This window comes from Podarcis vaucheri, assembly GCF_965113315.1.
Source record: "Podarcis vaucheri genome assembly, chromosome: 1".
Lineage (NCBI taxonomy): Eukaryota > Metazoa > Chordata > Lepidosauria > Squamata > Lacertidae > Podarcis > Podarcis vaucheri.
In genome coordinates, this window is record NC_138759.1 from 104,398,419 (window position 1) to 104,424,115 (window position 25,697).

A 25,697-nucleotide genomic window follows, 5' to 3' on the forward strand; every position below is an offset into this window, starting at 1 on the left:
TTGCCAATCAGAAGGTCGGCAGTTCGAATCTGCACAACAGGGTGAGCTCCTGTTTCTCTGTCCCAGCTTCTGCCAACCTAGCAGTTCAAAAGCATGCCAGTTCAAGTAGATAAATAGGTACCACTGCAGTGGGAAGGTAAAGTGACACTTCTGTGCGCTATGGCACTTGTCACAGTCCTCCGTATGTCAGAAGCGGTTTAGTCATGCTGGCCACATGACCCAGAAAACTGACTGTGGACAAACGCCTGCTCCCTCAGCCTGAAGTAAGATGAGCACCACACCTCATAGTCACCTTTGACTGGACCTAACCACCCAGGGTTGGTCCTTTGCAAACCACCTTTACATAGCTTTGTCAACTTCTGCTCTTATGTAGCTATTCCTGAGTTTTCTCAGACAAAGCGAAGCCCCACCCACCTTTGCTATGTTAGAAAATGTCCCTCCTTGAATGTAATAGAGTGTTACAGTTTCCAATTTCTTTCAGGTTTACCTAGATCTGATGTACAAAACCCGTTTGATCTGGTAAGCATTTGAACTGCATGTCATGTTGAGAGAGGACAGAGCTTTCCTGTTCACAGCAAAGCACAGAAAAAGGATAGTCACTGAATGGAATGATTATGGCCTGCTCATAACAGCCAAACACAATATGACATTTGTAAGTAGTCGTACTGCCTCAGTAAAACCAGGTTGTCTGTTCACCTTACATTATAGCACAAATATTTAACATAGCTTTAGGTTATCCAGCTTTATTTAGTCGATGACAGAAAGACTTTTTTCCTCCTTTTTTTCCTGTTGTGGATCAAGGCAACCGCCTCCAGAATTGATCTCATTAGCAAAGTTTCTAAAGGAAAGGAGATTAGGGGAAATCACTGATTTTCCTGACTCACACTGGTATTTCAGTGGCAGGGAATTCAGAGTTTCATCCTCCTCCTAGGCATTGGTTTCAGTTCACATTTTTTTACTATTGTTCAACCCTTAGGTAATCCTAAAGACAAGGGATAAGTGACCTCTCTCTCTTTTATATATTCATATTCAGAGTAGCCACCTCCAGGCTGTTGCTCTATTTCAAGCTTTCCGTGTGACCGTCATAAAATGAGTCCATGGAAAAGAGCCAGAATCACTCCTTAGGAACATCATGGTGGTCCTGGTTTAAAACAACAATGTGAATCCATGGAGAGAAATTTGATGTTTTATGGATTTATCCTTTGCATTTCAAAATTCTTTAAAGGTGAATTTCATTGAATTCCATTCATTTTCACCATAGGGCCCTCCTGCTTGCTTGTGGAGCCCTGAAAAACAAAGACACAGAATGAATGGAATGAAATTATGGGCTTCCTTTGTTAGGCGGAGAACGCTGTTTGTATGCGGGCGGAAATGGCATTGGGCAGGATCAACATAAATGGGGGGTATAAGGGGACTGAGGGGAGGGTTGACCGTGACACCCCCAAGCTTGACATATCTGCCTGGTAGGAATCTGCACCCTGGTCCTGCAGTGAGACCTTGCTTGCTTGACTTGCACCACGGCAAGGTGCAACACTGGCTGACTCGCACGGAACAGGTTTGGGGAGATCCAAACCCAGCAGATCCATGCCATCAACACGGGGCTTGTGGAATGATGAACTGATCCTTGGACCCAATGCCATGCCAACCCTTACCCTGCCAACTGCTGTTAATAAAGATTTGGCCTGCTTCCCCCCCATCAGCATTGTCTTGTTATTTTGCTGCTCCGATAGGTCACATAATGTGCCTGCCTGGGCATACAAAATTTTATAAATGAACTGTGTTCTTAAACCAGCATTGGTAAGTAACATTTGTGTGAATGGCATCTGGCACTGAATGGCTGGAATGTTCCAATGTCACAGAGTGTGTGACAGGGGTCTTGGTAGAAAAAGGCCTTAGATGCTTTGGTCCAGAAAGGGGCAGTGCAAGTGAATTGAACTGGGATCTTTAGAACCAGAGTTCTAAGTTACAAATCATGTTTTAAAGAACATAGGAATCTAGGCCAGGATTGTCTATGCTGACTGGCAGTAGTGGAGGGACTTGAGAACTGCATGGACAGTGATGCAAGGAAGAGGCAATTGGCAAAAAATGCTTCCCACTCTTTCCTTCCACAAGTAGGAATATCCACTGGATCTTGGCTCCTTCTGTGAAGAGAAGGAGTAGTTCCATTTTCAGAAGTGCAAGTCGTGATGCAACCCTAAAGATTAATTTCCTACACTCCACAGACTTTTTGCATTGACATCTGTTTGTTACCAATCAACTGAGAAATTTAAATGACATTTTTGACAGACCAACAAAAATGCAAATCGGACAGGATGTGTTAGGATGTGGACATGTGAAAGCATCCTTAGATGATTCATATATATATATATATATATATATATATATATATATATATATATATATATATACGTTTTTACCTTCCCATTCCAAGGCTTTGGGGAGTAGGTAAAGAGAGACTGAGCACTTTCTTACCTTGTTTGTTCATTTCTAGCCAGCAGACTACTTTTCCAACCCCTGAGATTTGAGAATAACGGAAGACAATTGCTCCGAAATAGGAGAATTGGCACAATAAGAACATATGGATTGGAGCACATTGTTCAATTTGTGTATTTCTGTATCTAGTGAGTTGCATCCTAAAAGGCTGGAAGAGATAATGAGACCCAAACAACATATTCAGAATGCAGACCATTGAAATGAAAACTAAAGTGAGTGACGCTTTTTGAAAACATTTTCTGTGGTGCTACAATGTGTCATCTTCCTCTTTTTGGCACATTTTAAAAAAAGATACTGGTAATAATAATAACATTGAGTTTTCGAATGTATTTCCCTTCTTAATGTGATACATTTTAAACACCAGTTATTTTTAGGTCCATTCAAGGTGTTATTACTTGCTTACAACTCCCTAAAGAATTTGAGACAGGATTATCTGAGAAACAAGCTCTCCCCTGCCCAGTCATTATGTTCGATGGTAGTGGCCCTCCTCCTCCTACTCATAGGAGCTCCTACTATTCACCTTGGATTTACTAGCAGTACAGGCTTCAGTGCTGTGGCCCCTTTAATGTGTTAATTTGCTACCATCTGAAATAAGGAGTGCTCCAGAACACATACTCTTTCAGATGAATGCTTGTGCCCTTTTTACTTACCCAGGTCTTTTCCAAGTGATCATCTTTTGCTGTTTTACTGTTACATTAGCATTTTTAGTCTCAACGTATACACAGTTTAGCTGCTACTTTTTTATATAATGTGAGAAGTTCATAAATCTTTTTAAAATAAATAATAAAAGTTATGATTAGCAGACATAAAACACTAATACCCCCCAAATGCCCACGTAAGTAAACAAGCTTAGTCCTGCACTATAAGTGTATGTGTGTGTGTGTTGTGGAAGGCTTTCACCATAAATGCTGTGTGAACAGATGAACTATAAATAAAATATAATTCATTTATTACGCTAACAATAATTTTTTAATTGAGAGGGCTTTCTCAACAGTTGTGGCCAACTGTAATGGAAATGGTGTGTGTGTGTGTGTGTGTGTGTGTGTTTATGTGTGTGTTTGTGATTCCCAAATGGTTCAATCATTGTTCTCTCCAGGTTAGAATCCATGCAACTTTTTGAAAGTATACTTTCTCACATGTCATCTATAAGGGGAGAAAAACCCTGGAATGTCAGGTTGTCCTATTTGTGTAATTATATAATTTTGAGTGTTCCCTTTAAGGCTGTTATGGGAAACTTTCCTCTTCTCTTTCAGTGTTAGGTCTCAAAGTCACTAGAGTCAGAATAGTTCATTTATACTTCAGAATGTTGGCCAGACAATGGCCCCAGGGTTACAAAGTGTATTATGGCAGAACAGAAACACAATTTTCTGGCTTCTGTTCTCTAATTCATTTAATTAGGGGTTTTCTTCATTCTTCTGGGTTTGTCCTTTCACATTTAGGAAGTTTCTCTCCATAAAATACATCTCTATTCTCCCAAAGAAACAGAGATACATTTGTTGGAGGCATATATTATTGGACTTTTCCCGTCTTGATTCCAACATGTCACAAAATACTTTGTCATTTGTGGATATCCTGCCCAAGTTTAACGGAGAGATTATTTTTGCCCATTAGTCCAGCCTACAGAAATGCACATAATCAATGCCTATAAGACTCTGATCATAGTTCTGTTTATTTTCGTGAAGCACGAATATGCTCAAAAGGAAAATGCAAAATGAATGTAGATGTCACCAGGGAACTGCCTGAATTATATGATTTCCCAAGCTTTCTGTACTATGTTAACCTCAAAATAACATGGAAGAAATGTGCATGTCCTTCGTGGGGGGGGGGTCAAAATACAATTACTGTAGTCCATAAACTATATGGCTAGGCCTGGCTCATTCATTTTGAGTAGAGGGAGCAGGCCTACAGTTTTAAAAGGGATGAGTTAGGGTTAGAGTTAGAGGTGGTGGAGATGCCCATCATTGTTGTTGTTCTTTAGTCATTTAGTCGTGTCCGACTCTTCCTGACCCCATGGACCAGAGCACGCCAGGCACTCCTGTCTTCCACTGCCTCCCACAGTTTGGTCAAACTCATGCTGGTAGCTTCGAGAACACTATCCAACCATCTCGTCCTCTGTCGTCCTCTTCTCCTTGTGCCCTCCATCTTTCCCAACATCAGGGTCTTTTCCAGGGAGTCTTCTTTTGTCATGAGGTGGCCAAAGTATTGGAGCCTCAGCTTCAGGATTTGTCCTTCCAGTGAGCACTCAGGGCTGATTTCCTTAAGAATGGATAGGTTTGATCTTCTTGCAGTCCATGGCACTCTCAAGAGTCTCCTCCAGCACCATAATTCAAAAGCATCAATTCTTCAGCGATCAGCCTTCTTTATGGTCCAGCTCTCACTTCCATATATCACTAATGTAATGCCCATCATTACAGGTGGCTAACTATTAAGTACAATCAATAGTTGTACATCTTACATAAGCAGAACATTTTCTGTAGGCTCTGCCTCCTGATCTGTCCCCAGGCTCTGCAAGTTGTAGATATTCACCCTCCACCAAATTTAATGGAGCTTGGAAGAAACAGGGGAGCCAAAGGCACAGCAAAATCCCCATACCATCAGGAACTGTTATTATTTCGGTGTAGATTGGACTGTTCCATGGTGGAAAAGGCTATCATTGGCTAGTTGCTGGGAACCACAGGAGGGGACAGGGCTATTATGCTAAAGTCCTTCCCATAGGCATCTTGCTGACCTCTGTGAGAGCAGGACAGGCCATTGGCCTGATCCAGTAGGACTCTTACATTCTTACTGTTTTCCAAAGGACCAAATGCACTAGGGCTGTATTGTTCTTTTTATATATCCATGCAACATCACAAATAGAGAAGCACTTCCATCATCCCTGGCTAGCAGGCCCAGTGGTCAGGAACGGTGGGAGTTGTAGTCCAATAACAGCTGAGGACACAAGGTTGAGAAACACTGGATCAAATCATTAAACTGTGGTTTAATGTCCTGGTTTGTAAATAAACTCTGTTGAACAACCCACAGCTTCTCATCTTGAATTGTAACAAGAAGCCAACTTCTTGCAACTCATGAACAAAAGACAATGGGAGGAGCATCAGAAGTGGGCCATTTAGATTTAATTTATATTAATGGACTTCTGAAGCTGAACCTCTCTTCTCCTTCCCCCTTTTCTTCCTTTTTTGGCTGATGTGAATTTCCTTCTATGGTAAAGTGAGGGCAATGTAAACCGCCTTTTGTATGCACACTGCCTTTTGCAGACTGGATTTTCTGGATCGTCGTCTAAATCGTAGGTTTGACGAAGAAATGCACAACTTCTTTGCAAAAGCCACTCAAGAAATACACATACAAAATCTCCAATAATTCCAATGTTAGTGCAAGATTTGAATAAAATATGATTAGCACATTATTTGGGCTGTAATGTGCATGGGGGGGGGGGATAGATATTGCAGAGGAAGTAGCAATCTCTAGAGCCAGCCCTAAAAACAATTCATTAATTGGATGCTACAATTAAGCTTAAATAAATGTTTTAAATACTATTTTATAGGGTGAATCTGAAAAGTCTGCTGAGTGTGGGTTAGAAAACCCTCTTTCTGATACTTGTCGGTGTGGCCCATGGAAATGCATGAATGCAGGTAGTCAATGAAGTAGCTTTCCCCAATGAGCTTGTCTCAGGTGACCTTGGGGAGAGAAGTATGAATTCATTACCAAATCTGAGCTTCATCACATTCATCTGCTGTTACTTGGGTCCTGCCACCAAGATAGCCAAGTGATTCAAGCCTTTTAACTAGAGACATATAGTATTCCAAAGCCACAGTTGCTATTGCAAAGCAAGCTAATCAAGATCTCCTGTAACCTTATTTCTATTCTGTCAAGGAGAATGCCTCACTTTACCATTATAAACTTACAACAAAAATGTGACAATTTAACATAAAGTGATTTTTTTTTATCTTGTAGTGTATATCTTAATAAAGTATTATGCACCCAGAGTCTGACTGAGACAGATTCTGATTACCTGTCCGTGTAGAAACAGACTGCTTTCGAAAATTATTTGGAGTCCTCTGCTATTGTACCTGTCAGATTCTTTTAATTAAAAATGTATTGATGCATGACTAAATTGCACGCAGTGAAAAACAGGTCCATTTTAGTTCTACAGCCATAATAAACATGTAACCCAATGAAGGGACACCATACAGTTACAATGGGAAAGGCATGGCAGGGAGTGAAAGTGTACTTTTCCAGGTCAACCATATGCAAAGTGTGATGGACCCAGTTGAAGCAAATCAATGTGGTCTCCATGGGTGCAAATTAATGCATTAATTTACTCTGAATAGTTTTTAATGAAGTTGTTTGACTGATGTCAACAACAACAATAAAAGGGTAGGGAAAACATCAAAAAGGAGAGCAAAAGAGGGTGCGGATTTGTATAATATTTGCATACGCCATAAAATATTTGCATATGTCATAAAACAATCCTGGAAAATGTTAAATAATTTGCCAAATGCATTGGCTTCTTGAAACACCACAGATTTGCTATTCACAGGAAGAGCATCCATATTCCATCTCTGGAACATGGAAAATATTACTAAGATGTTAGTAATGCTCAAATATATTTTGCAGCAGCACATTTTCCTGCTATTCATGATAGGTGATGCTTACACTTGACTAGCAGAAATGGAGCAGCAACTGTCAAGATGTCAGTGTTAAAATTAATATTAAAATCATATTGTGTGTGTGTGTGTGTATTCCTCACCCCACTCAATTCTATATATTTAAATATATAATGTACTAACCAAACGCTGGTGTGTGGAATGGATGTGCAAATAGCCTAAAAATAAATGACTGGCTTTTGATTTCAGTGTTAAGCTAAGCACATAAGCCAAAAAGCCATTAAAGTACATTATATCTTCGTTCAAAAATGTAAGGTCATAGAACCATCTCTTTGAGCATGTCACTTATAATAACTCATTACTTTCTGGAGCTTACTGCATGGAGCTATCGCTAAACAAATCAAGCAAATATATGTGGGTCATTCTCTGAGCAAAAGACAAATGTGACCTAAAAAGTGACACACTTGATTTTTTTTATTTACTTACCCTAAAGATATTCTGCTGGTCCCCAAGGACAGGAGGTTTCAGGTAAGCAAAACCAGTATCTTTTGTCTGTTTGGTCCAAATAAAATAATGATTATTCTTTGTATTTCCTGTGCACATAAAATGAAAAGTCAATCCAATTATGCTCTGCAGAAGCTGATTTCACACTAAGATTGCAAAGTCCCATGTATGTTCAAGCTGGATCTTTCTACAAAAAGATGAAATGCTTTCCCCTTATCTTACTCTTTATTTGGCTTCCTAGGTTGCAGGAAAACTTTTTGTGTGGCTATAACACTGCACCAGGCTGTTTAATAGTTTTTGAGTACATATCATCTCCTTATCTTGTATCCTCCCATTAGCCAAGGCCCTTGTGACTTTGCCATGCGGGAAATGGCAACTGGGAAACCTCACTGCCCCCTACAGGCCAGTTGTGTCATTTATGCAGCTCTCCAATGATAATTTGCACTTTCTAATGAACTTGGACGTTTTCCAACTTTGATTTGGTGATGAGCCAGGGGAGACCTGATTTGATACCACATTTGGCTTGGGAGCCAAATCTCTTTTCATTTAGTTGGGATGCCAAATTTCATTTGGTGCCAAGCTTGATTTGTTTTCACAGATATTGTTGCCTTGTCACACTGATTGACTCTATCTCCTTGCCCTTTGGATTATTTACATTTGCTCCCCCCTCTCCAGTGATCACCTCATCTCATTCATCTTCTGCTTCATCAGCTCCACCTGCCTCTTTCCACCACAATTTCTCTTCTCCTTTCTTTTGAATTAATACACGCTTGATCCATTGTCTGATCCCAGCATATGTTCACCACAACCTGTTTTAGCCCATGTAATTAGCTGGACTTGGCAGACCAAATGCCCTCATTGCACATCTCAAGAATACCATCCTCTCACATCTTTCTTATGGTGCTGTACCTGGTTTTTCACCTTTGTGAATGCTTTCTACCTGGTTGAAGGCCCTAGGGTGAAAAGCCCTAGGGTGTCCCAAACCTATTTAAAACTATACTTTCCTCTCCAAATTTGAGTTATCTTTTGAGTATGAAACATTTAAGCTAATGATAAAGCTTTCATATAATTTTAATTTATTTTTGTGCACCATCTTTTGATGATTCCATGAAAGGTGGCATAAAAATAGTTTTAATCATAAATAACAATAAGCAGTGTATCTGGGTGTGTGTGTGTGTGTGTGTGTGTGTGTGTGTGTGTGTGTATATATATATATATATATATATATATATAAAATTTGAGAAGGGAGAGGAATTAGGTATCCTTACTTGGACTAACATGCAGATGAGATGTGCATCTACCATGGAATTTGCAATCCTGTCAGATTCCACACCAAGGTGATGTGAAGTCTGACCCCTTACACTCTTTAATTGAAGCTTATTGTGGACTGGCTGCATACAGAAGAATGGGGGGGCAGCAGCTGGTGAACCCCCCAGGAGAATCCTCAGAGAATGAAGGTGTTGGGACGACGATGTGTGGTCAGAGGGAGAAGAGGAGGCTGGAGAAGAGGCAGACCAAGAGGCAGTGATGAAGTAGGCTGCTGAAGAATCCAGGGGGTCTCCCCCTCCTGCTGTGGCCAGCTCCCCTCTTCCCTGGTCTCCCAGAACACGATAGAAATGAAGAGGCTGGAGCAATGAGATGCACAGCGACAGAGCCTTAGGCTGCTGGGGAAGGAAACGGGAAGGGAGCCTTAGAGAGCGGTGAGAAGCCAAGGACCTTCAGTCCTCGCAACTGCCTCATTGGGGCAAGACTTACTGGGGAGAGCTGTTGTGAACACTAGGCCTGCACTCTTTGGGTTTCTTTCAATCAAGAGTTAATTTCACTGGCACTGGGGTTTTTATTGCTGACCTACTCTCAACTCTGGCTACTGACTAGCAACTATTGAGCATGGCTACTGCCACTTGTGTTGAAAACATTGCCGCAATTCCCTCTGGGAGTGACAGGACATGGCACACATCATCCCTGAGAGTGATGGCACATCATCATGTCTCATTGTTCTCATCATCATGTTCCACTGTATCATAGTTCTATAGCCACACATCCACTGTGTGTGGCACAGGAGCAGTGCTTGCAAACCACTCCAGGTGGCTAGTCCCATAAAGAACTAAGACCACGTCAACAAATACTTGTTTATTAGGGTTACTTTCCTTGCCAAAAAACTCCCCACATGGAATGGATTTATCAGCAAGCACACATAAAAGAGAGATGAACCATTCAGTCTATTAAATCTCCTCTCTCTCTCTCTCTCTCTGTGTGTGTGTGTGTTTGTGCAGGTGTGTGTGGTGTGTGTGTGTGTGTGTGAGAGAGAGAGAGAGAGAGAGAGAGAGAGAGAGAGAGAGAGAGAGAAGGAAGGGAAACCTGGGAAGGATATTTGAAATCTAAATAACTCTTTTTACCAAGCTGAGATGAAAGACAAAACTGCTAAATGTCAATTGATGTTGAAGGAAATTTTAAAGACCACTCCTTACAATAAAAATACAAATAAGATCAGCAGGAGGGCAGCACTTTCTACTAGTGAAAAAAATCTATAATAAAGAATCACTTCACAGGAAGCTGACATGTACTTATTCCAATACATTCTCAGACTTTAAAAAAATAAATGAGTGGTAGGATGTCTAATCTTGTTTAGATAGTCATTATAAAATGAAAAGTTGAAGGCGAAAGTTGGTGCACGAGTGTTTGTGTGTCTAATCCAGAAATGCAGTTTTATAAAATAGCAAATCAATGGGCTATGCCCTGCAGGTCTTCTCTCATGTTCATTTTACCATTTTGTCTTGTTCATACAGTTTGTCTTGCATATGATAGGTCTGAGCACTGTATTAGAAATTATAAGGGATAGATTTGACCTATGGGACGACTTGGGTGAACCCAGTGCACATGTTGAATGAGACCTTGTGGCCATGGGAGATGCATCACTTCTTTAAAATGCATAACTGCTAGGAGCTCCGTTATTAACTAGTTAGGAATCAATCCTTGCTTTTGAGCAATTGGGTTCCCTTTAGCACATAGCTGTGTATACAGACCAAGAACCGTAAGCACAGTAGTAAATTTGATCACCTTGGTGTTACAGGTTCCTCCTTTTAGTGTTTGTCTTCACTTACTCCAAAATGTGGTAAGCCCACCCGATTCCCTTTGCCCCCCACAAAACATATTTGAGGGGGTCAGGGATTCCCAAAGTGGATGCACATTGCCATACAAATAGTGTGCATGCACCATGTCTCACACTTGATGATGTGGAGATGAGCTTATCTGCCCACCCATATTTTATTCAAGTTGGCACCCCTGATACCTCCGTAGCCCATCTCCCCAGCTTCCCACACATCAGTTAAATCCCTGGGGAAGACATGATGTAACTCATGAAAAAGCATTGGGCCTTTTTCAGATGAGGTAGTGGGAGGAACTTGAGGCAGCGGCAGAGAAATGCTCAACTGAATGAAACACACACACCTGCATCTTGTCTACCTTGCAACGGTGAAGGAATATCAATCCTGCAGTCACTGAAATGATGAAGAAATCCTAATAAAATGCTAAAGCACGTTTAGAATGAGGAAGAAAAACAGGTCCTCTTTTGCAGGGGAAGAGAACTTTTGAAAAATCAGAGGGCAAGTTTCATCATCATCATCATCATCATCATCATCACAATCCACCTTACATATGGAATGGCTATTCATAGCTACCAGTAGGATGACTATAATTCCACTGTCAGAGGCAGTATGGATGTGACAACCAGTTTCTGGGAACTGATGGTGGGAAGAGTGCTGTTGTACTCAGGTTGTGGGCTTTCCCTGGGCATCTGGGTGGCCAGTGTGAGAACAGGATTGTGGACTAAGTGGACCTTTGACCTGATCTGACTGGGCTCTTCTTACATGTCCTTATGAAATGGCAGGTTGCGGTCCTAAAAGCAATTAGGAGGCACTGTGCTGTTGCGCCGCCGTACTCTGCGCTGCCACGGCTATGCACATAAATCATATCCATTGAAATCAATGCAAAACACTTCAAATTGGACAAGTTTAGGATCTTTGTATAAGACAACAATTTATGTCATAGGTTGAATCATATAACAGTGGCACATAGAGTTTATCATAGTCACATAGTTTTTATGAGTTCATACCTTAGAGGCAAAGAAGGGGATTTTTTTTTTTATTAACACATGTTCCTACCTAATTGACCATTTGGGGAGAGGGAGGGAGAAATGGCTGTGATTTACGTAGCTTAAGAAATGTCTTAGAGCACCTCAGCCAGTCTGGTGTTCCCACAGTGACAGATGAGCAAATGCCCATGGGTGTTGACAGCATGGTATTTATGGTATTTCCTTCTGAGACAATTAACTAACATATGCCAAGACCATAGGGATTATCTTTGAGCTACACAGTATGTAACTTTATCTGAAGAGAAATATAATATTTTATAAGTTTGACAAACCATAAGAAAGATTAAATTGATTCATTCATTTTAATAATGTGGTTAGGGTTGTTGTTGTTGTTTTTCCTGCCTTCTCAATAATATTTTCTCTTTGGCCTAAATAAAACACTCCATATGCTACATTGCAAGCATTCCGTGCCCCCCCCTTAAAGTATTACATCTTTATTTAACAATGTCACATGCCAGTGACTGAGCTTGTATGGGGTTTACCGTTATCTAATACGATTGGTTGCATGTGCACCTATGTCCCAATCTTATAAACACATATAGATAATCTAAATCCTACTGACTTCAGTTAGATTTGAGAAGGTCTAATAGTGTGTGGCAGTACAGGGTGTCACAGAAAGAATGTAGTTGGTCAAGGGAGCTGTGGGCCCAAAAAAGTTGAAAACCTCTGTCATGTGGGAATGCTGGTTGGACTGCGGAGGACAAACATGTATGTGGAGCCAAATTTATTTATATTTATGATAAATACATTAAAAACAATGAAGTGAGTAGCTTCAAGGGTGGGTCTGGCAGAAAGTAAGTGTCCCTGCAAGAGGGGATAAGTAAAGGTAAAGGACCCCTGGGCATTAAGTCCAGTCAAAGGCGACTATGGGGTTGCGGCACTCATCTTGCTTTCAGGCTGAGGGAGCTAGCGTTTGTCTACAGACAGCTTTTCGGATCATGTGCCACCATGACTAAACCGCTTCTGGCACAACGGAACACTGTGACAGAAGCCAGAGCACATGGAAACAACATTTGCTTATTTATCTACTTGCACTGGCCTGCTTTCGAACTGCTAGGTTGGAAGAAGCTGGGACAGAGCAACAGGAGTTCACCCCATCGCAGGGATTCAAACCAGGGATATGATATGGAAACTAGGTGTGTGGGAGGAGAGGAGAGGAGAGGAGAGGAGAGGAGAGGAGAGGAGAGGAGAGGAGAGGAGAGGAGAGGAGAGGAGGAATAGCGATTTGACAACTAGTGTCTCAATAAGATCTTCCATCTGCTTCCCTCAGCTTCCTCCAGTACCCTCCTATTAAGTATTGCCACCACTCTCATACACACTATTCACAAGGTACTATAGGGATGGGAAACATTAAACAGACATTTTAGACATTTCTCAAGAAGTGCAAGTTTCTGATGCCCCCTGCTCTACAAGCATCTGTATACTGTTCATAGTATACTGAGCCAGACCATTGGTCCATCTATCTCAGGCATAGGCAAACTCACCCTTCCAGATGTTTTGGGACTACAACTCCCATCATCCCTGACCACTGGTCCTGTTAGCTAGGGATGATGGGAGTTGTAGCCCCAAAACATCTGGAGGGCTGAGTTTGCCTATGCCTGATCTATCTCAACCCCACCTCCCACAACTGATAGTTGCTTTCCAGGGTTTCTGAGATGGGAATTTCCCGGCCGCACCTGGAAACATGAGGGATTGAATATGGGACCTTTTGGGTGCCCAGTAGATGCTCTACTACTGAGCTACATCCCTTCCCTAAAGCTGACCTAAAGCTGACTCATTTCCCCATGAGATTGGATGCACAGACTGTTTCATTATCAGAAGCTTTCCCCCCTTATCTAAATGCATGTTGGTTTGGATCCAGAGATGTTTTTGAGCAAGTGGACAAGCACTTCTATAAGGCAGCACCTCAAATGTCTTCATTTCCTCCCTTCTTCACAGGCCATCTGGAGACATTGTGATTCCAAGGGCAATTTTTACTTAAGACTTTCTTCTAATCAAAAATAATTCAGTTAAAACAAAGTTAATTTTCCTCCAGTGCTAATAATAGTGAATAGTGCATGGTGCATGAAGAGAAGGGGGGGGGGAGATTTTTGATGTATCATGGAATATTTTCAAAGAGCATCCTCAGAAAAAGTGACCATTGGCCCCAGATAACAATGGACAAATATGTTGTGCATGGTATGTTCTAACCGGCGCCTGAAAAACCCGGAATTATCATTATTATATAACATGAACTAACGATGGGAAGCTCTAGAGAGGACATTAGGTGAAATTATAGATGAACTCTTTGGCAACTAATAGATCCTTAATGGCTTTCCAAAACAGCCTATAATCTCTTGTGATGCTGTCTCTAGAGGGTTCTTTTGATATATTATGTAATAATTGTAGTCTTGGTTTGTATGTGTGTGTGTATAAATATTACAGTCAGTCACACACATATATCTATACCTCTGTGTGTGTGTGTGTGTGTGCGCGCGCGCGCGTGTGTGTGTACACAGTTCACAAATTAAATGTAAAGCAACTGGGGTCTTTGTTTTTTGGTCCATGGAATCCCACTAGTGCATAGGATACAATGAGATCCTGGGCATTATGTCACAAGAATTGAAAGCCATTTCCATAACTGGAAATTGATAGAAGCAAAAGTGAACCGGTTGCTCTCCTTTATTATTAGAGCGCATCTCTTAAATCTATTTAACTATCCCAACTTCCTACAAGTCTCCTTTTTCCATTTATTCTTTTTCTATGACGTTCTGTGAAAGTCAAAAACTGGTTCATTGCTCTGTGGGTTTTTTATGATACCCCCAAATGTATTCTTTTACTGGATTGATGCTGGCATGCATCCTGCCTGTTTCTGCTATTGATTTGTGTGCTCCAGTTGAACTTTCAGGAGCGGGTCACCTTGAAGGTTCAAGCCCCACTCTGGCTGAAAATTCCGAGAGCCTTGTTGGGATTGTATTCATATTTCCTTGATGCAACTGATAATCTGAGCAGCAGGGGGGCCACTAGGGGCGCATTGGAAGATGGCCGACAATAACATCTCTCCGACCCACATGAGCTAATTAAGAGGCTGTTATGGGAGTATACAGCCTCCCTGCCCCCCCAAAGGGAATGGGGGGGACTGCCCTTGCCTGCTGTGCCCATAAATCACCCCCGGATTCAAGGGGGTGAGGGCACTAGGCAGAATGCCCTTGTGTGGATTTCGGCTCTCCTGGACGCTGTCTCTGATCACTAGCTGCAGCAACTTGAAAATAAACAATTATGAAGAAGCAAATGCACATATTTCAAGTGAAGAATGGGGAGTAAAGATTGCTACTTGAAGGGACCTCTATGAAAGAAGAACGACGGGTTGGATCAACAGGAATATATCATGAGAAGACACATCAAGGCTCAGTATGTCGGCAGTAGGACTGGATGGGGGGAAACTTTTTTTTCTTTCTTCTATGTGATTAACCAATAATCCCCCCCCAAGTCAGAAACGTTGCTTAAATGACGTAAGCTGGATGATTTAAGGCTGTGTGGAAATGAATTCTAACCAAAAGCATGTTTTAAGGAGATCGAGGAAAGTACAAGAGCTTTTGGATGACGCAGTAAAAAATAGCATCGCCATTTTGGCAAGTTCTGTCGAAAGAATTATGACCGGGAGGAGGAATGGATTGTTTTTATACTGTGGGCGAACCTCCTCAGAGGACTAAAAGAAGGCGTCAGATTTGTGAAGATTAATGATGGAAAGAGTGCTTTTATTTATGGAACTGATATATGGAAACCATCTCGATATGGCTCTTGGACGAACGGAAAAATTCACACAGGATTACAATGTGTTTTTTACCTGCTTATGGAGATTATCAGAAGAGGTCAGAACTTGAAATATGGGTACCCCCCCAAAAAAATGTAAAATTCGGCTTTGTAATTTGGAATTTATGTGATGTGATTTGATTTGATTTGATTTTATTGGTCGGTTAATAATTTTTTTTTTTAAAAAAAAAGATAATCTGAGCAGCTATAGAGATGTCCACAGGGCCACCTTTCATCCACATGCAGGAGCGGAGAACATAATTTATTTGAGTAGAAACCCAATGGACCAAGGATACAAACTGGCTGAAACATTTTGCAAAGACTTTTGATGGATATGATGTGGCAAATCAGCTGTAACTGGACTGCCCTGTTTTATTTATTTTTTTCCCGTCAAAGCAGTCTCTGTCCTCCAGGGGAGTGGTGTAGGCCTCTAACCCTTTCCCTCACTTGAAGCAGATTTAGGGGAGTGGGTGCGGAGCCTTGGGGAAACACAGAACTACGGTGAAGAATGGAGCACAAGAGGTGGAGGGGCATCACACAGGGCACCGCCGAAATTTGAGACCCCAAGATCTGCCACTGCTCCCCACAGTGTTCCCCTGATCTAAACTGCCCTCTGTCATTAGCCTGCCATTAGCCAACTGGGGGGAACTATAGAGAGAACTGCATCATCCTGCATGTTTCCTGGGGCGGGGGGCAGGGAGAGACTAAGAATAGATTTTTGGCATAAGGGTGAGGCTTAGATTCTTCCTCCCTCAGGATCACTGCTTTGAACTATAGAAATCAAATGAGATTTGGCATACATTCCTGTTGTGTCTGATTTGACCCTGTTATGGGCCACTGGAAACATCTCCTGAATCTAGGGTTGCCATAGTTCAAGAAGTAAAAAATCCAGACACAAAACTATTGAGCCTTTTTAAAAAAAAATATCTCCCAAAAACTCATTGAGGTTTTTTGGGAAATGAACCTCAAAGTAGTTGAGTTCAAACATACACTTCCTGGTCCTGTTGGCCAAAACCCGGATATTTTACTGATTTTTTGAAATTCCCTCCAGACACTAAATTTTTCGTTTGAATCCTGGACATATGGCAGCCCTACCTGTATCAAAATCAATGATTGCATTCATACCAAACTTGTTTATATCACACATACACACTCCACAAAAGATCAAAACTTAAAAAATCACCTCCAACTATATATTGTGAATATCAAGAACTCTTCCAACAGGAAAAACTAACACAGTTTCCAATACTGTGATTTTTAAGATGAGTGCAATTACATAAATATTGTTGTAATTAGTGATTACCTCATGCATTAAAAGAAAAGGTTGGTGTTAACATGCAAGACACAGCAGAGTGATATCAATACTCATTTTACTGTTCAGATTTTTTCTTCAAGGGGAAAAAAAGCTAATAGCTGTCAAAAATACCCATTATAGGCTAGTCTATAATTTGTAGAAGTCAAGTAATACATTTTTTTTCTGAAGGTATAATGGATGCTCCATGGAGCAATTATTTTAGAAAGACAACTTCATCTCAGCTGTCTCATGCCAGCAGAACTATTTAAGAGCGAAGGATGCATAATTCACTATGGAAGAGCTGTCAGATTTGAGAATACCTTTAAATTATCAAAACTTAGCAACGCTAGTCAGTTATAATTATAATGGAAATGTAGTTTTCTGTCAATGTTATCACAGCAAACATCTCTCAAGGAACAATTTCCTGTGTTAAAATATTTTGTCAAAGTGACTTTTGATTCCAAAGGGATACAGATTATCTAGTTTTATACCTGCATATTTCCCTCACAAATTAAATATAACAGCTTACACTGAACAAAGCGGTAAGTACAAAAACATTAATAAAATCCCCTTTGGAAACCAGATTGTTACGTTGAAAGAATAGGTTGTCATCAGCTCCCCAGGACAGATAAAGCGATGCAGAAAAATATATTGTTTCTGTTATACAACATGACAAGACAGCTTTCCATCAGACTTCCAATTACACGATAGAAACAAATGTTCAGGCATGAGAAGAGCTCTTTGCTGGAGGTGAGCACACTGTACACAAAAGCAACTTATGGCCTCCATTTATCAGCTTGTTTGGGGCTACAAATGGGAGAATTTAGTTTGATCTGCATCTTAAAAGCGAAGCGACCTAAGTTGCTCTTTCTAGACTATTACTGAGATTGGAACACAATGAATTTCCTTCTACCCAAAAACTTAGCTAAAAGGAAAATTACCCAAATGCATAAAAATGTATATTTTTTTTTGGAATGAAACATATTTAGAAATGGATGAATCAAGGCAAAATATTAAATAAATATCTATTTAAAATATTTGGATAGATGGTAATTAAAATATATATATTGCAGGTCAATGCGAAAATTGGATGGAATGGATTATTTATGTATTTATTTTGTATACCACATTCATCCATAGATCTTGGGGCAGTTCTGAATGAACACATATGAAATTGAATCAGACTTGAAATAGGCTGGCCTGTCCGTCCCTTGCTAAAAGTGCCTGAGAAGGATGTACTGCTTTTCTCTCAAGATGCCCATCTGGAGGGCACTTTGTTAACTTCCTCCATGTGGAAAAAGTATCATAGTTCAGTGGTAGAGCATCGGCATAGCATGCAGAAGATCTCAGGTTCCAAACTTGGCAACTCTGGTTAAGAGGACCAGGGGTGCTTCTAAATGACCTGCTTATTGTGCATCCATCCTGATTTGTTTGCAGGAGATTAGAAGAAATTGCCTATTTGGGGAGCCTGCCTTCTGATTTGCTTGCGAGAAGGTGAGATGACATTGCATCAAAGCACATGTTATCACACACACACACCCTCCACCCATTCCTTAATGCAAAAAGTCTGATCTTTTGGGGGAGTGGGCTTGTTGTACAAGACCTCCCAACCTTCTGTAATTGTGCAACCTGAATTTGCTGGCATGTGGCTGAATCCCAACCCAAAATAGCAGCAGGCTAGAAGTGCCCATGGTAACAGATAATGGGAAAGGCCCATTGCTTTGGATTCAAAGTATGCCACACTGGGCTAGATAGTTTGACCTGATACAAAGCAGTTTCCTATATTCAGAGTTGGCTGCAGCAGCAAGAGAGGAAAGGGGTAAGAACAGGAAAGGAAAGACAGATAGCTAAATCAGCCCACATGAATATTCCACCGCAGTCACAGGCTCACAGCATCGATGACGAATGCATTCCGAGTCCTCTTTTCCTTTCCGTATCCTCTTTCTTTGCCCATAGTCACTTCCCTAAACCTACTAGATTATTAGCAAACAGACAAGCAACAGATCCATATCAGAAAACATCAATTTCTGGTTTCTGTGGCTGCTGCCTCTACTGCACGATGTAGCATTGCATAACATAATACAAATTAAGTAGCTAAATTGGTTTCATATCATCTGATTTTCTGGCAGGCTTTACAGTGTTAAGTATTTACTAAAAAGGCAATTGGGATGCACAGAGCATACTGAATTATAATTTATTAACACATCGACAGTAGTTGCACATATTATCTTCCACGACCTCACCTGTCATTTTTTTTCTGGGTTAAATCCAGTCCTTTCCCAGTAGTGCATCAAGTTCTGGAATAGACAGAAGCTGCTTTGCTAGGCAAACGTCCAGGCTAATGATTTTACCTTTATTCTCCCCTCTCCTTCAGTTAATGCACCAATGTAATTGCTCAAATGGAGTTTTAAAATTAAGGCTATAAATTAAAAAATTGGGTTTTGCTGGGCATCACACTATAGACTTCTAATGAGTCAACAAAAACGGCAAGTTTCTCCTCTCTCAAACTCCACATGTAGGCAATTTACTAATAATGAATAATAAATATATTTTAATAGTTGCTGTGTTTCTTGTGTCACATATTTGATTTATAGCCAGCAAGGGAGTCCTTTTTCTCAGGTCACCAGTTGCTTTGGGGAGGCAGGGGGGAAGAGGTACCAATGATGAGCCACCACAAAGAAAAATGTCGGAAATGTAACTGAATAGTTTTTCCCCTGAATAAGCAATTTCTTCTTCTAATATTGTCTATTTCAAAGATGAACTAGTAGCAATAAACAGTTTTTGCAATATCTAGTATATTTTCAATTGCATAATTGCAATTACCGATGCTAAGACTAAAGCAATGTTTATAAAAACCACATCTCTCAAATGCTCCTGTTTTACAGTTTAGAGCAGCAGGATCCAAAGTCAGAAGTAAAAAAAAAATACTCTTTCTGCCTTGTGCATTCCTTTAACAATGTGTGGTATCAACAAATTGTAGCAATGATCCTACTGCTTCTAAGCTTCATTAACTTATGTAGGAGAAATAAAAAAATTCCTTCCAGTAGCACCTTAAAGACCAACTAAGTTAGTTCTTGGTATGAGCTTTCGTGTGCGTGCACACTTCTTCAGATACACCTTCTTCAGATATATCTTCAGATATGTAGGAGAGTTAGGCACACTGTCGAATCAGGTGAAATCAGGAGGCTCAGTTATTCCTCATATTACTTCTATCATGGGCTAGTCAACCTGGTTCTCTCCAGATATTGTTGGACACCAATGCCCATCGGACCCAGCCAGCATGGCCAATGGCCAGAGATTATGAGCATTGTAGTCCAGCAATACCCTGGTTGACTTCTCCCTGGCTTAGGGCTTCACCTGTCGGTCTTCTCACATATGCATCACAACATTCAGTATCAGTTAGGCAACATCAGTGGGTTGTATCTAACAAATTACCCCATTAGCATAAGGACTTTGGCTTCCTTCCCAAAACTGCTCCAGAGGGTTTGAGGAAAACCCAGAGAGCTGGGTATGGGTCCATGGGTAGGGAGGAGATGGAGAGGAAGTCTCATTGTACAGGTGGAAGTCCTTGTGCTAGTGAGACAACTTGGGATGTTGTCTCCTCCCAGTAATTAAGTACATGTAAGTTTAACCAGATGCAGAATCAGAAGGGGGAAGGATCATTTGTTGCGACTGAAAAATTCAAAGCAATTTGAATGTTTCCCTTTATGACAAAAGAGTTATGATAAGATTAGTGAAATGTCTCTGGGGAGCGTTGTACATCCCTAAAATTGTACCCCAAAGTGAAATTTGTGCATTGTTCCTTAGGTGAATTTTGAGGGTCGCTAAATATTTTTCATAAAACAAGGAAGATTTGTCATGAGGACACCACATACCTTTCAGATAGAGATACATGGACAATCCTAACAACAAACCAGCTGGCTGTGGTCCTAAACAATTTTCAGTAAAAATATATACCACAGAAATCAGTGGAAATTCATTCCATGTACGTATATTTGGGAAGACCAGCTTATGTACCGATATACCTGTTTTAACTTCCACAATGCAAAGATTACGTCAAAGTGGTCAGAAAACTTTGACTGCATGCAAAGCAGAATTATCTGGCTCTGGCTCACCAGCTATAAAAATGCCATTTTCTTCCCATAGTAAACATGTGGTACTACTGCTGTAACGGTAACTTTGGCACATCCAAATAGTGCTGGTAAGAGTGACCAATGTCCCAACAATGCAAATGACGCAACAATGTGGCTAGGGTCAGAGCAGATGCCCACACACTGACATTTAGACTTGTTTTGTGGTCCTTGCAGTAGCTACAAAACACAGCTTGATCACAGCATCAGGCAATTGGTTTAAAAACAACTAAAATGAGAAACTCTGGCATATATTTCAATGGTGGTTTACTGACCTTGTCAATTCTGCATTTTCCCCTGGTAACAGTGACAAGGTAGGGAACAAAGGTTGCCAGGCTGTGTATATTGCAGTCCTATTCTGGGGTGGGTGGAGATCATGGAATTGAAATTTGCATAACTGGATATATGACTGCAGCCATTCTAATAGTTATTACTGCCTAAACATGAGGTGTCTGAATCAACTCCATTAGTGTATTTCTGAATTGGGCATCTAGGATAGCTGTATTTTCTTTTCTCCACACCCCGTCTCATTTCAAAGTGTATTTATAATACAGCCTAAAAGTTTCTCAGGCCTGTTTCTTCGTCTAACACTCTAAAATTCGATTAATGGAGACATTCTAGCACTTACGTCAAGTTATGTTGCACATAAATGGGGATAAAAGGATTACTAGGCTATAAATCAATTGATATATTCGGAGGATATAAATCTCAAGGACATGGGGTTTCAATGTTAATGGAAATGCAGGATTTCATTGGCTAATCACAATTTAAATTCTATGCCACTACATCACTGAAGTTTTGAGGTTTTCCTCATAAAATACAGTTATGCTAACGAATAAAAAGCCATATATTATATACATATTGTCCCATGTATATTAGTCCCATTATTATAACTGAGGCTAATCTGGTGTAATTGCTAGTACTCCAGTTTAACTGCTGTCTGAGTGTGTTTATATCAGTATAATAAACTAGTAGGTCTGCAAGATTTAATCAATTATTTGCCACAATCAATCAACTATATCTTTAATCAGAGCCTATACATTGAGCTTCATCTAATTGGTGGACTGGCAAGAAAGGAAAGACTAGAGCAGTTGTAGAAGCCAACGTGAAGCTCTACAAATGTTTTTGGACTCCAATTCTCATTAGCTCTCATCTGCATGGGATGATGGGAGCTGTAGTCCACCATGGAAGTCACCATGTTGGCTATCCATGTTTTAGGATGAGGGTATGTAAGAAGATTGCTCCCCTAAAAGTCCCATAAAAGCACTGATTACAGCTTCCTGACCAGAATAATAAATTCCAGAACATAATTCGCCTTTGAGGGTGAGGTGATGGCATTTTACCTTACATCGGGAAAGACTCTAAGAATCAAAAGTGGACCATAAAATGGCCTGGCATTGCCCAGAATACCACTGGATGCTCAAACTTATAGGGGAGAAATAGAGTGATGGAGTCAGGTGACAGCAGGAGACAGGAGAAGCTCAGAGACAGACCCATGAGGGCAGGAATAGCTTACAAGGAAGAGGTAACATACAGAGCAAAGAAAACAGAGAGATTGCTAGATAGCCAGATAGATGGACAGTAGAAGCACTAAGGGGACAGAAAAAGGAGAGCAGCAGAGAGCATCTTGTTTTCACAGGAGCCAACTAGATGCCTATGGAAGTCCACAAGCAGGATTTGAGAACAACAGCACCCTTCCCCAACTGTGATTACTAGCACTGTTTTTTGAGATTTACTATGCCCATTGGTGGACATAGTCATCACAGCCAGTAGTCTTATCCTCCACGAATTTGTCCAATCTTCTTTAAGGCCACCCAAGCTGATTCCCCTCACTACAACTTTCAGGAAAAATGGAGGAGGTAGCAGAAGGAGGAATGTCTGAGGCAGACAAATCTAGTGGGTTGGAAACCAGACCCATGCAGTTCCTACAGCAGCAGTTTTATGAGAATCTAAGAGCAAGCACAATTACTAGTACCAGCACATACCAGGAATGAATGGCAGGCCACTCCTCACAGAGATGGGGAGCTGATGGGCCCTCTTCCTTGAGAAAGTTGGAGAAGAGGACTGGCTCAAGGGCCTTGAGTGACACCAGGCGGACTACAGAAACTTGAGACAGAGGCTTCTGAGGAAAGAAGTCATCCTTCAGCCTCACTCACTCTGTTGAATAACAAACCATTATACAGGTCTCTTCCAGGAACTGTATTTCAGGAAACTCACCTTCCCCAGTATAGTCAACAACATGGATAAAGGGTCCTATGTTTGTTTTGTTTTCTGTGCTTCTATTCTGACTCTTACGGAGTGTCTAGGGCTCAGGAGCCCCTGATGCTTAGCAATTTGTAAGCAGCTCAGAAGCCTACATGTTTAAAAAATAAACTAGAAAATGCAATAAATAAATTAAAGCATTATTTTTTTAAAAAAATAAAAATATAGAACTGGCAGCCCTGTATTCAGCATTGCTCAGGAATTCTGAGAAACAAAAAAAAACCCCACTTTTTTAAAAAAATCAGTGGTTAAAATCACTATAGTTTTGAAAATTTCAGCCCAACATCTTGATTGAAAATGGCATGCAAATGTAGCCCAAAACCTGCTCCTTGACCTCAGGAACCATATCTTAATATCTTAAGAGTTGTCCAAATACACAGCAAACAAACAGCTTTCAGGTTTTAATGAGTTAGTCAAAGCAAATAATTAGGATTTTGCCATTTTGGTTTCAACAGGATTACATTTGCAGAGCTCCGAGTGTCTAAACTGAAATGGATTGAGGATTACATTATCGCAAAGTTATCTTAAAGGGACTACCCACAGAACTGGAGAGCAGGGCGGAGTGAGTATAATAAAGAGCAACTGAAGTGTGTGTTATCTCCTGGCTTTCTTTGACCCAGTGAATTCATTCTAATTGTTGTAAAAATGCCAATCAGAGAATATGGGAGTTGTTGATTATGCTAGATAAAGGAGGGGGGAAATGAATAACAGTTTATGCCCAAAGGGTCAGCTGTGAGTGCAATAACATTTCCCCCCGATGTAAGTAAAACCGAAAATGTCAAGTACTGTTAAGTGGCACGACTTGTGAAACACAATCAGCTTTTTCCTATATGAATACTGTAATGGGCATTTAGCTGGAGACTGTTTCATTTACTATTAAGGTGAAAAATTGCTTTCAACATGCTTCAAAGCTTTTGCTTTGTTCGAAGGAGGCTGCATTGTATGCCCCTCCTCCAAGTACTGTTCCACAGCCGACAAAGACTCTTGCAGGTTACATGATGTACACCAAGATACTCTATTTGAAATAATGGGAGTAAGCTGAGAAGACATGCCCCTTAGCCACTGGAACAGGATGTGGGGAGCTGGCATAGCAAGATATTAAATCATGCTTTCTTTTGTCCTTGCCGATTATGTTTTATGCCGGCGTTTAATATATCACCCAATTGCATTGCGTTGTGGTCTCAATTTGTGCTGCCTAACCATAGTCCCATCCCTCTGATGTCATCTTGGTCATTGGCTGGAAGCCACAGTGACCATGAAAACCAAGGCTTACCACAAAATAAAATGACAGGGGATACACACACACACACACACACACACACACACACAAATTGAAATGATTAATTTTAACCAAGTTAAATAAAATACTTCAATGAAAGACTAGAGGTCATTTCCAACTGTTACTTCATAGTGTATTCTGGCAGAAAGCCAGTGAGGCAGAAGAGGAGAAACCCTGTAATGAAAAAGTTTTGAATAAATCATTATTATTTTCCCTACAGCCCAGCATTTAAAAGGAGCCTAGTATTGCCTAACAATGCTGGAATCTTCTCAAGAGCAAAGCCCTACTCCTTTTAGCAAGCAGGCAATGGAAAGCAGCACCTTTTGACATCTGATTTGTTGGGAATAGATGGGCAAAACCTGGATGCTTGCAATAACTGAAAAGGATTTTGGATCGCCCCTGCCCAATCACAGCCTTATTCATTCATGCTAGGACTTATGGGAGTTGTAGTCCAAAACATCCAGAGAGCACCGGGTTGGCAAAGGCTGCCATTCACAGTCAATGAACATCGTGAGAGGCCGCTGGGCACTCTTAACTACTGTGGAGACTTCTGTTTTTTCTTCTGAAACACAATCCTTTATCATGTTTTAATTAATTACAAAAGTTAAAAATTAAATCTTTCTTCTGTCCTTCAGAATAATCCCGCAGATCAGTTTTTTTGTCCATATTAATGGAGAACACATTCCCAGTAAGATTTAATTTCAAACTTTCATAATTATGGTTAAAATTAAATATTACTGTGGGCTGTATTACACATTAGCAGGAATGAAAGCCAGCCTAGGAGGATTATCAAACAGGACCCTAGTATGATTCCCCCCTTTTTTTCTTTTGTAATTAATTAAAATCTTGGGATAGCAATCTTGTTTGGGGGTGAAAGGGTCCTCATTAACAAAAAGACCCCCAAAGTATTTTTTTATTGTTTGAGAGGGCCTGCTGAGCTGCAAAGTATACTCTAGGAAACCCTTAAAATATATCACAAAGAAGGTATAGGTAGCTTTCAGCTTGTTCAGCTCTGGCAGGAAGAAGATAAAAATACTGCAGGACAGGTGTGTTCCCTTATATATGCATGTCATGGATTTATTACATATCCCCAAAGGCAATTATCTCTCCCTTTAAATTAGAGCGGCCATATGCAAATGTGGTCAGAGCTCTTGTGCATTTAATAGTTATGTTGAAGTAGAGATTTCAG